The sequence below is a fragment of the Bactrocera dorsalis genome, chromosome 2 (genome assembly GCF_023373825.1).
Source record: "Bactrocera dorsalis isolate Fly_Bdor chromosome 2, ASM2337382v1, whole genome shotgun sequence".
In the NCBI taxonomy this organism is placed as follows: Eukaryota; Metazoa; Arthropoda; class Insecta; order Diptera; family Tephritidae; genus Bactrocera; species Bactrocera dorsalis.
In genome coordinates this window covers 16,479,814-16,498,141 of record NC_064304.1, presented here as the reverse complement: position 1 = coordinate 16,498,141, position 18,328 = coordinate 16,479,814, and the positions used below count along the sequence as shown (strand labels likewise).

Genomic DNA, 18,328 nt, shown 5'->3' with positions numbered 1-18,328 from the left:
AAGACATTTTATTTGTGTAAAATTATTAGGGTTTCGTCGTTAGGGTCTATCATCTCAAACTATTTTAATAACGCTTTACTTAAACTCTTTACTCTTTGTACGCTTTTCGAAGGCACTTTATTCGTGCAAAAATATTATGGTTTCGTCGTTAGGGTCTATCATCTCAAACTATTTTAATAACGCTTTACTTAAACTCTTTACTCTTTGTACGCTTTTCGAAGACATTTTATTTGTGTAAAATTATTAGGGTTTCGTCGTTAGGGTCTATCATCTCAAACTATTTTAATAACGCTTTACTTAAACTCTTTACTCTTTGTACGCTTTTCGAAGTCATTTTATTTGTGTAAAATTATTAGGGTTTCGTCGTTAGGGTCTATCATCTCAAACTATTTTAATAACGCTTTACTTAAACTCTTTACTCTTTGTACGCTTTTCGAAGACATTTTATTTGTGTAAAAATATTAGGGTTTCGTCGTTAGGGTCTATCATCTCAAACTATTTTAATAACGCTTTATTTAAACTCTTTACTCTCTTGTACGCTTTTCGAAGTCATTTTATTTGTGTAAAATTATTAGGGTTTCGTCGTTAGGGTCTATCATCTCAAACTATTTTAATAACGCTTTATTTAAACTCTTTACTCTTTGTACGCTTTTCGAAGTCATTTTATTTGTGCAAAAATATTATGGTTTCGTCGTAAGGGTCTATCAACTCAAGTTATTTTAATAACGCTTTACTTAAACTCTTTACTCTTTTGTACGCTTTTCGAAGTCATTTTATTTGTGTAAAAATATTAGGGTTTCGTCGTTAGGGTCTATCATCTCAAACTATTTTAATAACGCTTTATTTAAACTCTTTACTCTTTTGTACGCTTTTCGAAGACACTTTATTCGTGCAAAAATATTATGGTTTCGTCGTAAGGGTCTATCAACTCAAGTTATTTTAATAACGCTTTACTTAAACTCTTTACTCTTTTGTACGCTTTTCGAAGACACTTTATTCGTGTAAAAATATTAGGGTTTCGTCGTAAGGGTCTATCAACTCTAGTTATTTTAATAACGCTTTACTTAAACTCTTTACTCTTTTGTACGCTTTTCGAAGACATTTTATTTGTGTAAAAATATTAGGGTTTCGTCGTAAGGGTCTATCATCTCAAACAATTTTAATAACGCTTTACTTAAACTCTTTACTCTTTTGTACGCTTTTCGAAGTCATTTTATTTGTGTAAAAATATTAGGGTTTCGTCGTTAGGGTATATCATCTCAAACTATTTTATTAACGCTTTATTTAAACTCTTTACTCTTTTGTACGCTTTTCGAAGACACTTTGTTCGTGCAAAAATATTATGGTTTCGTCGTAAGGGTCTATAAACTCAAATTATTTTAATAACGCTTTATTTAAACTCTTTACTCTTTTGTACGCTTTTCGAAGTCATTATATTTGTGTAAAATTATTAGGGTTTCGTCGTAAGGGTCTATCAACTCAAATTATTTTAATAACGCTTTACTTAAACTCTTTACTCTTTTGTACGCTTTTCGAAGTCATTTTATTTGTGTAAAATTATTAGGGTTTCGTCGTTAGGGTCTATCATCTCAAACTATTTTAATAACGCTTTACTTAAACTCTTTACTCTTTGTACGCTTTTCGAAGACATTTTATTTGTGTAAAAATATTAGGGTTTCGTCGTTAGGGTCTATCATCTCAAACTATTTTAATAACGCTTTACTTAAACTCTTTACTCTTTGTACGCTTTTCGAAGTCATTTTATTTGTGTAAAAATATTAGGGTTTCGTCGTTAGGGTCTATCATCTCAAACTATTTTAATAACGCTTTATTTAAACTCTTTACTCTTTTGTACGCTTTTCGAAGACACTTTATTCGTGCAAAAATATTATGGTTTCGTCGTAAGGGTCTATCAACTCAAGTTATTTTAATAACGCTTTACTTAAACTCTTTACTCTTTTGTACGCTTTTCGAAGTCATTTTATTTGTGTAAAATTACTAGGGTTTCGTCGTAAGGGTCTATCAACTCTAGTTATTTTAATAACGCTTTACTTAAACTCTTTACTCTTTTGCACGCTTTTCGAAGTCATTTTATTTGTGTAAAAAAATAAGGGGTTTCGTCGTTAGGGTCTATCATCTCAAACTATTTTAATAACGCTTTATTTAAACTCTTTACTCTTTTGTACGCTTTTCGAAGACACTTTGTTCGTGCAAAAATATTATGGTTTCGTCGTAAGGGTCTATAAACTCAAATTATTTTAATAACGCTTTATTTAAACTCTTTACTCTTTTGTACGCTTTTCGAAGTCATTTTATTTGTGTAAAATTATTAGGGTTTCGTCGTTAGGGTCTATCATCTCAAACTATTTTAATAACGCTTTACTTAAACTCTTTACTCTTTGTACGCTTTTCGAAGTCATTTTATTTGTGTAAAAATATTAGGGTTTCGTCGTTAGGGTCTATCATCTCAAACTATTTTAATAACGCTTTACTTAAACTCTTTACTCTTTGTACGCTTTTCGAAGTCATTTTATTTGTGCAAAAATATTATGGTTTCGTCGTAAGGGTCTATCAACTCAAATTATTTTAATAACGCTTTATTTAAACTCTTTACTCTTTTGTACGCTTTTCGAAGTCATTATATTTGTGTAAAATTATTAGGGTTTCGTCGTTAGGGTCTATCATCTCAAACTATTTTAATAACGCTTTACTTAAACTCTTTACTCTTTGTACGCTTTTCGAAGACATTGTGCTTGTATAAAATATATTATTTTATTTGTGTAAAAATATTAGGGTTTCGTCGTAAGGGTCTATCAACTCTAGTTATTTTAATAACGCTTTACTTAAACTCTTTACTCTTTGTACGCTTTTCGAAGACATTGTGCTTGTATAAAAAATATTAAAGTTTCGTCGTAAGGGTCTATCAACTCTAGTTATTTTAATAACGCTTTACTTAAACTCTTTACTCTTTGTACGCTTTTCGAAGACACTTTATTCGTGTAAAACTATTAGGGTTTCGTCGTAAGGGTCTATCATCTCAAGTTATTTTAATAACGCTTTACTTAAACTCTTTACTCTTTGTACGCTTTTCGAAGACACTTTATTCGTGTAAAAATATTAGGGTTTCGTCGTAAGGGTCTATCAACTCTAGTTATTTTAATAACGCTTTACTTAAACTCTTTACTCTTTGTACGCTTTTCGAAGACACTTTATTCGTGTAAAAATATTAGGGTTTCGTCGTAAGGGTCTATCAACTCTAGTTATTTTAATAACGCTTTACTTAAACTCTTTACTCTTTGTACGCTTTTCGAAGACATTGTGCTTGTATAAAAAATATTAAAGTTTCGTCGTAAGGGTCTATCATCTCAAGTTATTTTAATAACGCTTTACTTAAACTCTTTACTCTTTGTACGCTTTTCGAAGACATTTTATTTGTGTAAAAATATTAGGGTTTCGTCGTTAGGGTCTATCATTTCAATTTGTTTTAGTAACGCTTTACTTAAAATCTTTACTCTTTTGTACGCTTTTCGAAGACATTTTATTTGTGTAAAAATATTAGGGTTTCGTCGTAAGGGTCTATCATCTCAAACTATTTTAATAACGCTTTACTTAAACTCTTTAATCTTTTGTACGCTTTTCGAAGACATTTTATTTGTGTAAAATTATTAGGGTTTCGTCGTTAGGGTCTATCATCTCAAACTATTTTAATAACGCTTTACTTAAACTCTTTACTCTTTGTACGCTTTTCGAAGACATTTTATTTTTGTAAAATTATTAGGGTTTCGTCGTTAGGGTCTATCATCTCAAACTATTTTAATAACGCTTTACTTAAACTCTTTACTCTTTGTACGCTTTTCGAAGACATTTTATTTGTGTAAAATTATTAGGGTTTCGTCGTTAGGGTCTATCATCTCAAACTATTTTAATAACGCTTTACTTAAACTCTTTACTCTTTGTACGCTTTTCGAAGACATTGTGCTTGTATAAAATATATTAAAGTTTCGTCGTAAGGGTCTATCAACTCTAGTTATTTTAATAACGCTTTACTTAAACTCTTTACTCTTTTGCACGCTTTTCGAAGTCATTTTATTTGTGTAAAAAAATAAGGGGTTTCGTCGTTAGGGTCTATCATCTCAAACTATTTTAATAACGCTTTATTTAAACTCTTTACTCTCTTGTACGCTTTTCGAAGACATTTTATTTGTGTAAAATTATTAGGGTTTCGTCGTTAGGGTCTATCATCTCAAACTATTTTAATAACGCTTTACTTAAACTCTTTACTCTTTGTACGCTTTTCGAAGACACTTTATTCGTGTAAAAATATTAAAGTTTCGTCGTAAGGGTCTATCAACTCTAGTTATTTTAATAACGCTTTACTTAAGCTCTTTACTCTTTTGTACGCTTTTCGAAGACATTGTGCTTGTATAAAATATATTAAAGTTTCGTCGTAAGGGTCCATCATCTCAAGTTATTTTAATAACGCTTTACTTAAACTCTTTACTCTTTTGCACGCTTTTCGAAGTCATTTTATTTGTGTAAAAAAATAAGGGGTTTCGTCGTTAGGGTCTATCATCTCAAGTTATTTTAATAACGCTTTACTTAAACTCTTTACTCTTTGTACGCTTTTCGAAGACACTTTATTCGTGTAAAAATATTAGGGTTTCGTCGTAAGGGTCTATCAACTCTAGTTATTTTAATAACGCTTTACTTAAACTCTTTACTCTTTGTACGCTTTTCGAAGACACTTTATTCGTGTAAAAATATTAGGGTTTCGTCGTAAGGGTCTATCAACTCTAGTTATTTTAATAACGCTTTACTTAAACTCTTTACTCTTTGTACGCTTTTCGAAGACACTTTATTCGTGTAAAAATATTAGGGTTTCGTCGTAAGGGTCTATCAACTCTAGTTATTTTAATAACGCTTTACTTAAACTCTTTACTCTTTGTACGCTTTTCGAAGACACTTTATTCGTGTAAAAATATTAGGGTTTCGTCGTAAGGGTCTATCAACTCTAGTTATTTTAATAACGCTTTACTTAAACTCTTTACTCTTTGTACGCTTTTCGAAGACACTTTATTCGTGTAAAAATATTAGGGTTTCGTCGTAAGGGTCTATCAACTCTAGTTATTTTAATAACGCTTTACTTAAACTCTTTACTCTTTGTACGCTTTTCGAAGGCACTTTATTCGTGCAAAAATATTATGGTTTCGTCCTAAGGGTCTATCATCTCAAGTTATTTTAATAACGCTTTACTTAAACTCTTTACTCTTTGTACGCTTTTCGAAGACACTTTATTCGTGTAAAAATATTAGGGTTTCGTCGTAAGGGTCTATCAACTCTAGTTATTTTAATAACGCTTTACTTAAACTCTTTACTCTTTTGTACGCTTTTCGAAGACATTTTATTTGTGTAAAAATATTAGGGTTTCGTCGTAAGGGTCTATCATCTCAAGATATTTTAATAACGCTTTACTTAAACTCTTTACTCTTTGTACGCTTTTCGAAGACATTGTGCTTGTATAAAAAATATTAAAGTTTCGTCGTAAGGGTCTATCATCTCAAGATATTTTAATAACGCTTTACTTAAACTCTTTACTCTTTGTACGCTTTTCGAAGACACTTTATTCGTGTAAAAATATTAAAGTTTCGTCGTAAGGGTCTATCAACTCTAGTTATTTTAATAACGCTTTACTTAAACTCTTTACTCTTTGTACGCTTTTCGAAGACACTTTATTCGTGTAAAAATATTAGGGTTTCGTCGTAAGGGTCTATCAACTCTAGTTATTTTAATAACGCTTTACTTAAAATCTTTACTCTTTTGTACGCTTTTCGAAGACATTTTATTTGTGTAAAAATATTAAAGTTTCGTCGTTAGGGTGTATCATCTCAAACTATTTTAATAACGCTTTACTTAAATTTTTTACTCTTTGTACGCTTTTCGAAGGCACTTTATTCGTGCAAAAATATTATGGTTTCGTCCTAAGGGTCTATCATCTCAAGTTATTTTAATAACGCTTTACTTAAACTCTTTACTCTTTGTACGCTTTTCGAAGACACTTTATTCGTGTTAACATATTAGGGTTTCGTCGTAAGGGTCTATCAACTCTAGTTATTTTAATAACGCTTTACTTAAACTCTTTAATCTTTTGTACGCTTTTCGAAGACATTGTATTGTGTAAAAATATTAGGGTTTCGTCGTAAGGGTCTATCAACTCAAATTATTTTAATAACGCTTTATTTAAACTCTTTACTCTTTTGTACGCTTTTCGAAGTCATTATATTTGTGTAAAATTATTATGGTTTCGTCGTAAGGGTCTATCAACTCAAATTATTTTAATAACGCTTTATTTAAACTCTTTACTCTTTTGTACGCTTTTCGAAGTCATTATATTTGTGTAAAATTATTAGGGTTTCGTCGTAAGGGTCTATCATCTCAAGTTATTTTAATAACGCTTTACTTAAACTCTTTACTCTTTGTACGCTTTTCGAAGACACTTTATTCGTGTAAAAATATTAGGGTTTCGTCGTAAGGGTCTATCAACTCTAGTTATTTTAATAACGCTTTACTTAAACTCTTTACTCTTTGTACGCTTTTCGAAGACATTGTGCTTGTATAAAAAATATTAAAGTTTCGTCGTAAGGGTCTATCATCTCAAGTTATTTTAATAACGCTTTACTTAAACTCTTTACTCTTTGTACGCTTTTCGAAGACATTGTGCTTGTATAAAAAATATTAAAGTTTCGTCGTAAGGGTCTATCATCTCAAGTTATTTTAATAACGCTTTACTTAAACTCTTTACTCTTTGTACGCTTTTCGAAGACATTGTGCTTGTATAAAATATATTAAAGTTTCGTCGTAAGGGTCTATCATCTCAAGTTATTTTAATAACGCTTTACTTAAACTCTTTACTCTTTGTACGCTTTTCGAAGACATTGTGCTTGTATAAAAAATATTAAAGTTTCGTCGTAAGGGTCTATCATCTCAAGTTATTTTAATAACGCTTTACTTAAACTCTTTACTCTTTGTACGCTTTTCGAAGACACTTTATTCGTGTAAAAATATTAGGGTTTCGTCGTAAGGGTCTATCAACTCTAGTTATTTTAATAACGCTTTACTTAAACTCTTTACTCTTTGTACGCTTTTCGAAGACACTTTATTCGTGTAAAAATATTAGGGTTTCGTCGTAAGGGTCTATCAACTCTAGTTATTTTAATAACGCTTTACTTAAACTCTTTACTCTTTGTACGCTTTTCGAAGACATTGTGCTTGTATAAAATATATTATTTTATTTGTGTAAAAATATTAGGGTTTCGTCGTAAGGGTCTATCAACTCTAGTTATTTTAATAACGCTTTACTTAAACTCTTTACTCTTTGTACGCTTTTCGAAGACATTGTGCTTGTATAAAAAATATTAAAGTTTCGTCGTAAGGGTCTATCATCTCAAGTTATTTTAATAACGCTTTACTTAAACTCTTTACTCTTTGTACGCTTTTCGAAGACACTTTATTCGTGTAAAAATATTAGGGTTTCGTCGTAAGGGTCTATCAACTCTAGTTATTTTAATAACGCTTTACTTAAACTCTTTACTCTTTGTACGCTTTTCGAAGACATTGTGCTTGTATAAAAAATATTAAAGTTTCGTCGTAAGGGTCTATCATCTCAAGTTATTTTAATAACGCTTTACTTAAACTCTTTACTCTTTGTACGCTTTTCGAAGACACTTTATTCGTGTAAAAATATAAGGTTTTCGTCGTAAGGGTCTATCATCTCAAGTTATTTTAATAACGCTTTACTTAAACTCTTTACTCTTTGTACGCTTTTCGAAGACATTGTGCTTGTATAAAAAATATTAAAGTTTCGTCGTAAGGGTCTATCATCTCAAGTTATTTTAATAACGCTTTACTTAAACTCTTTACTCTTTGTACGCTTTTCGAAGACACTTTATTCGTGTAAAAATATTAGGGTTTCGTCGTAAGGGTCTATCAACTCTAGTTATTTTAATAACGCTTTACTTAAACTCTTTACTCTTTGTACGCTTTTCGAAGACACTTTATTCGTGTAAAAATATTAAAGTTTCGTCGTAAGGGTCTATCATCTCAAGTTATTTTAATAACGCTTTACTTAAACTCTTTACTCTTTGTACGCTTTTCGAAGACACTTTATTCGTGTAAAAATATTAGGGTTTCGTCGTAAGGGTCTATCAACTCTAGTTATTTTAATAACGCTTTACTTAAACTCTTTACTCTTTGTACGCTTTTCGAAGACATTGTGCTTGTATAAAAAATATTAAAGTTTCGTCGTAAGGGTCTATCATCTCAAGTTATTTTAATAACGCTTTACTTAAACTCTTTACTCTTTGTACGCTTTTCGAAGACACTTTATTCGTGTAAAAATATTAGGGTTTCGTCGTAAGGGTCTATCATCTCAAGTTATTTTAATAACGCTTTACTTAAACTCTTTACTCTTTGTACGCTTTTCGAAGACACTTTATTCGTGTAAAAATATTAGGGTTTCGTCGTAAGGGTCTATCAACTCTAGTTATTTTAATAACGCTTTACTTAAACTCTTTACTCTTTGTACGCTTTTCGAAGACATTGTGCTTGTATAAAAAATATTAAAGTTTCGTCGTAAGGGTCTATCATCTCAAGTTATTTTAATAACGCTTTACTTAAACTCTTTACTCTTTGTACGCTTTTCGAAGACACTTTATTCGTGTAAAAATATTAGGGTTTCGTCGTAAGGGTCTATCAACTCTAGTTATTTTAATAACGCTTTACTTAAACTCTTTACTCTTTGTACGCTTTTCGAAGACATTGTGCTTGTATAAAAAATATTAAAGTTTCGTCGTAAGGGTCTATCATCTCAAGTTATTTTAATAACGCTTTACTTAAACTCTTTACTCTTTGTACGCTTTTCGAAGACACTTTATTCGTGTAAAAATATTAGGGTTTCGTCGTAAGGGTCTATCAACTCTAGTTATTTTAATAACGCTTTACTTAAACTCTTTACTCTTTGTACGCTTTTCGAAGACATTGTGCTTGTATAAAAAATATTAAAGTTTCGTCGTAAGGGTCTATCATCTCAAGTTATTTTAATAACGCTTTACTTAAACTCTTTACTCTTTGTACGCTTTTCGAAGACACTTTATTCGTGTAAAAATATTAGGGTTTCGTCGTAAGGGTCTATCAACTCTAGTTATTTTAATAACGCTTTACTTAAACTCTTTACTCTTTGTACGCTTTTCGAAGACACTTTATTCGTGTAAAAATATTAGGGTTTCGTCGTAAGGGTCTATCAACTCTAGTTATTTTAATAACGCTTTACTTAAACTCTTTACTCTTTGTACGCTTTTCGAAGACATTGTGCTTGTATAAAAAATATTAAAGTTTCGTCGTAAGGGTCTATCATCTCAAGTTATTTTAATAACGCTTTACTTAAACTCTTTACTCTTTGTACGCTTTTCGAAGACACTTTATTCGTGTAAAAATATTAGGGTTTCGTCGTAAGGGTCTATCAACTCTAGTTATTTTAATAACGCTTTACTTAAACTCTTTACTCTTTGTACGCTTTTCGAAGACACTTTATTCGTGTAAAAATATTAAAGTTTCGTCGTAAGGGTCTATCAACTCTAGTTATTTTAATAACGCTTTACTTAAACTCTTTACTCTTTGTACGCTTTTCGAAGACACTTTATTCGTGTAAAAATATTAGGGTTTCGTCGTAAGGGTCTATCAACTCAATTTATTTTAATAACGCTTTACTTAAACTCTTTACTCTTTTGTACGCTTTTCGAAGACATTGTGCTTGTATAAAAAATATTAAAGTTTCGTCGTAAGGGTCTATCATTTCAATTTGCTTTAGTAACGCTTTACTTAAAATCTTTACTCTTTTGTACGCTTTTCGAAGACATTTTATTTGTGTAAAAACATTAGGGTTTCGTCGTTAGGGTCTATCAACTCAATTTATTTTAATAACGCTTTACTTAAACTCTTTACTCTTTTGTACGCTTTTCGAAGACATTGTGCTTGTATAAAAAATATTAAAGTTTCGTCGTAAGGGTCTATCATTTCAATTTGTTTTAGTAACGCTTTACTTAAAATCTTTACTCTTTTGTACGCTTTTCGAAGACACTTTATTCGTGTAAAAATATTAGGGTTTCGTCGTAAGGGTCTATCAACTCTAGTTATTTTAATAACGCTTTACTTAAAATCTTTACTCTTTTGTACGCTTTTCGAAGACATTTTATTTGTGTAAAAACATTAGGGTTTCGTCGTTAGGGTCTATCAACTCAATTTATTTTAATAACGCTTTACTTAAACTCTTTACCGTACAAAAGAGTTTAGCTTTTCGAAGATAATAATTTCCAAGAATTTTGTAATAGAAATAGTGTATTAAAAAAAGTTATACGAGACGTTTCAAAAGAATTTCGACGGAGTTATGTTATGTTTAGTATTATTGAAATATAGCATCGTTTCGTTCTTTTTTACGTTTTTAATAATATAATTATATATTATGTTGTTTTGTTAACATTTGAAACCTTTGAAGCAGAAATAGCCTAATATCGCAAGTTATTGTCTTAATAGTAATCAGTCAGACGTTTTGTATTTCGACTTGAAAATTTTGAGTATGTAATAGGTTTGAAAATTTTGAAATTTGAAAGAATGGTCAAATACTTGGTAACTTTGTTTAATATCACCAAGAGCATTTCATAAACTCAGTAATCGTGAAATTAAAAAGTGGCAAAAGTTTGCCAAAAATTCCAAGTAGTAACAGCTTGGTTGAAATGAAAAAAAAATATAATTATCAATCAACCGCTGGAATAGGGAACTAAAGTTGTACAACATCCGTAGATGTTGTGATGAAAGGTAAGCTTTATACCGTTTGTTAAAACTCGGTGTGTGGCCAATCGAACAAACAGTCTGCAGAAATCAACTTGTATGAGACTCGCAAGTCCTGTTGACAAAAGTTCGGGGATGTTCGAGTCTCAATCACTGCGGCAGAATAGCAAGGCATCATATTCGACGCAAAAATGTTGCAATATAACTATCTGCAGAAAAACAACAGTGTCGCAATATTGCTCCAGTTATTTGCTTGCTCGAACATCCACTTCTATATTGAATAGATTTGTATTGAATATTGAAAGAAAGAATATTGAAAAGAAGTGGCGAGTATTTTAAATTAGAAATAATTTTTAATGAAGCCAAATACTGGTATTTTTAATGGCTTTGGGAGGTACACCACTTAAAGGGTATTCTCATTGTAAATAGTCCACTTAGTGGCATTTCATAAGAATTAAACATGAATTTATATTTATAGTTGTGTTTCGCCAAAAATGTGACTGATTTGGCACATGCTTATGTAAAGTTTAAAAATAAAACTTGAAATTATCTAAATTCTTTCCTTTCAATTGTCATAAGGACTTGCTTAAGTCTAAAATACCAAAGAATGAAATATTTGATGCAAGAATACCACCAGAATTTGTTATTTTATTGTCATTCTACCTAAAGATTATTTCAGCTGAATAAATTGTACAGTCCATCGTCCTTGCTAAGTGTATATAATCGGAATTTTTTATAAGGGTACGCAGAATTTAAATATATGTATTTTGGGAACACCCTGTTTCATTTAAAGTTAATACAACCATAATATAATATAAAGCGCTTTATATTACACCCCCCAGATTTTATTTGATTTATCGTTTTTCGCTTTCCCATCGGTTTTTTAATGTATTTTATATTATTTTCAGGTAATTTCTTGCTTTATGTGTTCGCAGTTGTTGCCTATAGTTTCTTTTGAAATAATTGTTATAAAATCTTTGACTTTAGTCTGGTGCATTTTTACGTAGGGCAATGTAAAAAAAATATAATAAATTATATATATATATCTGTGCATTTAAAATTGCATTTATGTATTATTTACGTTTGTACTCACTTTGGTCGACGACGGGGCGTTCCTAAAGAATTTAATTAAAGACTTAAAAAAGTGGGAAGGAATAGTTATTTATTTTTACCTTCGTTGTAATGCTTTTCTTAATTTTTTTTAGTTTTTTATGTTTTTTTTCTGCATTGTGTTTGGTTTTGATTTATATAAATTGGTTTTGTCATATCTGATAAATAACGCAGTAATTTTGTATTAACATAATTATGTAAGAGACCGATAAAACAATATTTCAATAAGTTTGATTTATGTAAGTTTAAGACATATGTACATACGGAGTCATTTGGTTTACTCTTTCAGCCTTTAAAATATATAATTCAACGTTTTTTTATAATAAAAAAAATGATTTGTGTTAGGTTTCTTAACAATTTGTGCTAAACTGGGGGTTTTTAACGTACGTATATTTATATTTATATGAACAGTATATCCTATGTAAGTAAGTGGAACAAAACAAATACCAATTCTGCATCATAACATTCCTCTACCGTCGATGACAAGGACCTTTTTGGCAGTAGAAGAAACAACAATGTCGAAGAAGATATACTATGGATATTGTAGTAGATGGGTTTATCGCTTTGTCTTCAGTTTCTTACGAACGAGGAGCTCTGCGCCTATGGTCAATTATTGTCATTATAACTGAGTAGTGTTTCAGTTTTTATCAGCAAACTGCAATAACATTTAGTTATAGACTAATGTTTGCATGTAGCGGAAGTAGTATAAACGACAAAATTGCTTTTCAAAGACGCCCAACAACTATAAAGTTCAAAGAAAGAAACATGGTTACGATTTAACATTGTGAGAAAGACTTATTCATTTATGCTAGAGTACTATTATTATTTTAGAATTAAAATGTATAAATATATATTTATGTGTAACTATTTGTATGCATTTTATAGAGAGATGTACGAGTATGTGCTTAATCAATTAATTGCCTATAAATACAATGATGATGTGTAAGTTCCATGGTAAAGGCGATAAAACATTTATTGGGTATTCTAAGCTTAGCAAAAAGTATGTAGGAGGCTTTTGAAACCGAAATTGTGGAATTAGATTAGCCTGCGATTTTGATTTAGATTACAAATAAATGAAAATTTTGGGATTTTGAAAATTTTGTTTTTTTTTTTGCTTAAAAATACTACAGAAAGTTGTGCAGATTAATATAGGGAGTCTTTTTTCATAGTGGGAGATAATTACTCGTCTATACGTGAAATATTTATGAAAAAAAGAACAATATAAATATTAATTTAAAATTTCAGCAAACGTATCTAAACAAAAAAAGTAATCAAAGTGAAAAATTAACAAATTTCGACAGTAGGCTCATGAAAATATTATAGCAAGACTTGCTATGAAAAAAAATATATGTGTATACACATGTAGGTATGTGTATTTATTTCTTTTGAAGACAGTGAAGTATACATCTGTAATACACATACTCGCATTTTTACATTGGAATTGCAGACACGATCAAATTTGCAGCACTAAAAGCAAATATATTCAGCGGAGGTCACTCCACTACGTTAAAAATATAGTAGAAATTATTCTAGAAAAATTCTTAACGGTGGCAGTTTCTACACATTTGTAATATATTTATAAATAAAACATACGTAGCATATAAAATTGCGCAGCTGCCTTTGAAATCCACATTTCGAAAAAGTGAAATGGCTATATGATCGTTGAATGCCTGCTTTTTCACGTATACATCGTGTAGGAAAGTTTTACGAGAGTCTGACTAATAATTATATATTAATAAGTATATGTACATATGTATGCATACATTAAAAATGTAATTAAAAAACAAAATAATGGAAAATTACAATTTCGCAATATTGCGATGAAGCAAGAAGAAACGACGTCAATATACATAATATACATAATATATATGTATATATTATATATCATATGTAAATGACGAAGAATTATACGAACACAGATACATCAATTGCTATTGAACGAATAAAAACACGTTTCACGGACTTATACATAATATGCGCATGTTAAATAGAAAAATAAAGTTAAAACGTTTCAACTACGTAAAATATGCGTTGTAGGATATAAGTATATACTAAAATAACGAATATCAAATATATGTATATGTGAAAACATTACGATGTTTTATATATTTACTTAGGTATAAGTATAATGTAAAAAAAATCGAATCAACTTCATTTCATTTTTGTACCTTACTCATCTTCCCAAATCCATTGGATTACTCATGCTCTAGGCTTTACACAGACATTTTTCAACGCAGTTTTCTGCCCGAAATCGTATCTTACACCTGCCTTTGAATTCTTTCCAACACATATGTATGTAAGTAAATGCCCATGTAATAAGCCTGCCTGCCTGTCTTTCTGTTCTGCATAGATTCCTCACCGAATCAGCCTGCCTAATTGGTAACTAGGGTACGCAGTAACAGCTAATGGACGGCCAAATGTGTTTGAAAAAAACATCCAAAAAGTCAGCCCTGTGCCTAGATTTCATCTGTTCTCATTGAATTCCTTTAAAGCTCATGCTTAAGTATGTCGCCTCTGCTAGCCTCCCGGTTCTTCGCCTAACCGTACTTGCAATTTCCTCAATAAAGCCCAATTTCCGGCAGCCATTTCCAGAGAACTATTTTCTTCTTCGTTCACACTATTAAAACACTTTTTCAGCTACCAATACACTTTTTCACAATTTGACTCTTTAATATTTTTAAACACCTTGTTGTACGACTGAAACACAAATGATAGAATGTCGACTGGCGTTGCTGTATTTATACCCGTTGGCTGTGCAGCTCGGAAAAGTCGGGAAAATTCCACAGTCAAATCGCTTTTATTGATTTTCGTTTTGAGTCTATTTGTCTCACTTCAACACACAAGGAGTTCATGTATTACCTTTTCTGTGTAAGTTAACGATAAGCGAGAAGGTATACTGACTTTTTGGATCGTATTCAGCTGACAGACATACATACATATGTACGTATAATAATCACCTGGATCAATACGAAAACAATGAAATCACCAAGTCGTTGTGAAATTTTAATGTTCATGCCAATTTTTACTGAAATTCTGTTATTTATTATAATTATTTATGTTTATTTATAGTATTTTATAAATTTTAATTAGCAAAAAATACGTTGAAAGTCGTTACTAAAGCAATAACAAATCATAAAAATATCGCATACTAGCTAGTGCTCTCAGCCTGCTTTGTTTTCTTAAATGTGTTTATATGAACATATGTATGTATGATTTTTTATATGAGCGTATCTACAATTTATTATAGCGGTACAGTCACCTCTTTCTTTCTAATGAAAAACACACACATTTATTTTTATGTATATATTTTAAATCGCTCATTCTGACAAAGTGGAAGCCGTTTTTTCAGCTACGGGGTGCCAGCGAATTCTAGAAACTTGGATAATGTTCTATATATGTATTTCTTGCATGTATGTACCTACATATGTATGTATGTACATATATAAAAATAACAACCACCGATTTTATAATTTTATTGTATCCCTTTATTATAATAAAATTAATAATTCTTTATATTATATTTTGGGAGTTTGTTGAAGGTAGAAAATGTATACATATATGTATGTACACAAATTTTTCACGTTTTGCGCCTACGGCTTCTATGTAAATATGTACGTGCTTAAATGCATGCCGCTATGACGTTTCAATAACTTGTTTGTATCCGCATACATATGTATGTATGTATTTACATACAAATATTCACACTATATGTCCATTTACGAAAGTCTGGATTATTCTCATACAGGCATCCCAACTAACATCAGCGAAATGTTTCTCGAATCTTTCAGAAAATTATAGGCATTTGTTTGGTTATTATTTACATACATACATACATATTTACATATTTATTACTTTAAATAGTAATGGTATACAATTTATAGATATTTGATTAATATCTTTTCACTGTACTGTAATTTACGCTTAAACTTCGTAGCAAAGGAATTTAATTTAAGATTTTAACCAACGAAAATCTGTTTTCCATGATTCAATAAGGGCAATCCCCATAATCATACTTAACTAACATCCTTTAATGAAGCCTTAAAACACATATGTATGTATTGTGTCAGAAATCGGATGGAAGCTTGACTCAAAATTCAGCAAACTCAGTAAATCTCAAATGATATATTAATACATACATATGTAGATATGTATATATATGTTCATAGTTCAAAATAAGGATTACTCGAGATTTTAAGATATTAAGAACTAACTAGCTTATAAAACACTCGAATTTGCCTCAATAAATTATATTACGAGTATATTATATAATTCAATAGCAAATATGCATGTTTTTGCTCTGTTTTACTTAAAATTGGAATAAAGTTAATTATACATTATACGATTATATAGTATATACTAGTTTTGCAATAAAATATTGCAATTCCTTGTAAATTTTACAACTTATTTGTACTTTTAACCTATGCAACCTTTGCATAGTAATATAACTATGTACATATGTATGTATGTACATACATATGCAGATAAAGTAGAGCTCTTCCTTGCAACGCTGAATTCTTACAACGAGTTATGAAATTAATATTATGTTCGTTGTTTTAAAATTGCTTTTTCAACAGAGAGTAAAGGTAGTTGGCGAATTCAGCGCTGGGTAATGCGCCTAAAGCAATATAATAAATACTGAGCGATGTACTATACATATGTATATGTAGTACATATATACATATGTATGTATTAATATATTTATGTACATAAGTGCACATATCACTTAAGTGATTAGTAATTACTATACATTTATTAGATAACTCTATAATTATACCCTAAAACGCTTTGAATCTTTCAGCATTAGTTTAAAAAAATAAAAATTTGCGAAAAGTATTCAATAAATTTGTTTTCGAAATTGCTGCCTAAAATCATGCTATACATACATGTGTATTTGCTTGGTGCAGGAAACGAGATATACATACATATACGTCCTTGCACTTTTGTACAGTCTGCGAAAACAACCCCTAAAAGCAGTTTATGCACACCGATTAATTACTAGGGTGGGTTTAGACGTTCAATTTTTTATTTCATGTTATCGAGAAATATTCTTTCCATATGTTAGCGACCTTATTTATTCATGCCAAAAAAATGGCTATATGCGTAATGCCGTTTAGGAGGAAGCCGTAAATAATTTCTGTAAATTGAGGAAACATTCTGGAAATGTGTTGCATATTTATTGTCATAACCATATATGTATGCACAGGTATGTAAGACTAAGCCTAATCAGTATAAACCAAAATAAAACTTTTACCAGATACTAGTAAATACAAAAAATAAATATATTGGGTAGTCAAAAAAGTCTTTTCATATTTCTAATCAAACTATATATTTATAATGAACTTTAATGAACCAAATATGTATGTACCATTTTGATTGATCACTTTTTGCCATTTTTCCGCTTGAGACATTATTCCATCAGTGTAAAATTTGCCCGGTTTCTCGGCGAAAAACTGCGACAAGTAATTTTCATAGGCTTCTCTTGAAGCCAACTTTACTCCATTAAGGGAGTTTAGCATTGACCGAAAGAAACGGTAGTCCGATGGTGCAAGGTTAGGGCTATATGCGAAAATTGTTGAGCTTCGTCACGCTTGGACCACGATCTTTTTCGCACATTACTGTCGTATTTGATCCACTTTTCGCCTCCTGTTACCATTTGCTTCAGAAATGGTTCGATTTCATTTCGTTTCAGCAAGGCATCGCAGATGTTAATTTGGTCCATTTAATTTTTCACATACAATTCATGTGGTACCCAAACGGCGAGTTTCTTTTTGTAGCCAGCCTTTTTTAAATGGTTCAAAACCTTTGACGCTGTTAAAATCCTTAGCGATGTCATGGCGCTGGTCCATCTTTTCCATAATTTGATCGACTTTTTTCAACTTCCCCGAATTTAATGGTCATCTATTGACAAAATACGAAAAGACTTTTTCAATAATTATTCAAATTCAATCATATTTCATTTCTCTACTTAAAAGAGACACTTCGTTAGTAAGGTTTTTAGATTTTTCAGCTCAGTAAAACAGATTTTTTGAAATAATTGGTTTTCAAAAACAGTTGGTTGTCGGATGAATTGAGGAGCATAGACAACTTTCTTACTTTCAATGTTCAATATGCTTTCATAATAATCATAAAGGAGAGTTTCGAATGCGACGTAATGAGATGAAGTCTAAAAATTAAAGGTTTTTGGACAATTCAATGATCCGATCTGGATAATTTGTTCCGCTATGAACAACAATCGATGCCGATGGAGCAGATGCTCCATTGCCCAACCATGAAGAGGTTCGAATAGCAATTAACCGCCTGAAGAACAACAAAGCGGCGGGGGCCGATGGATTGCCGGCCGAGCTATTCAAACACGGCGGCGAAGAGGTGATAAGGAGCA

General features: G+C 30.7%; 1 long non-coding RNA gene across 1 annotated transcript; it reads right to left on the bottom strand.

The window, feature by feature from the left end:
- Window positions 1-11,981: 11,981 nt before the first annotated feature.
- Window positions 11,982-16,345, bottom strand: LOC105229657 (uncharacterized). Its single transcript, XR_852720.4, has 2 exons — window positions 14,118-16,345; window positions 11,982-12,691 (listed from the first exon to the last, which is right to left on the bottom strand). It is a non-coding gene; the product is annotated as an uncharacterized LOC105229657 (long non-coding RNA).
- Between the last annotated feature and the right edge of the window lie 1,983 nt (window positions 16,346-18,328).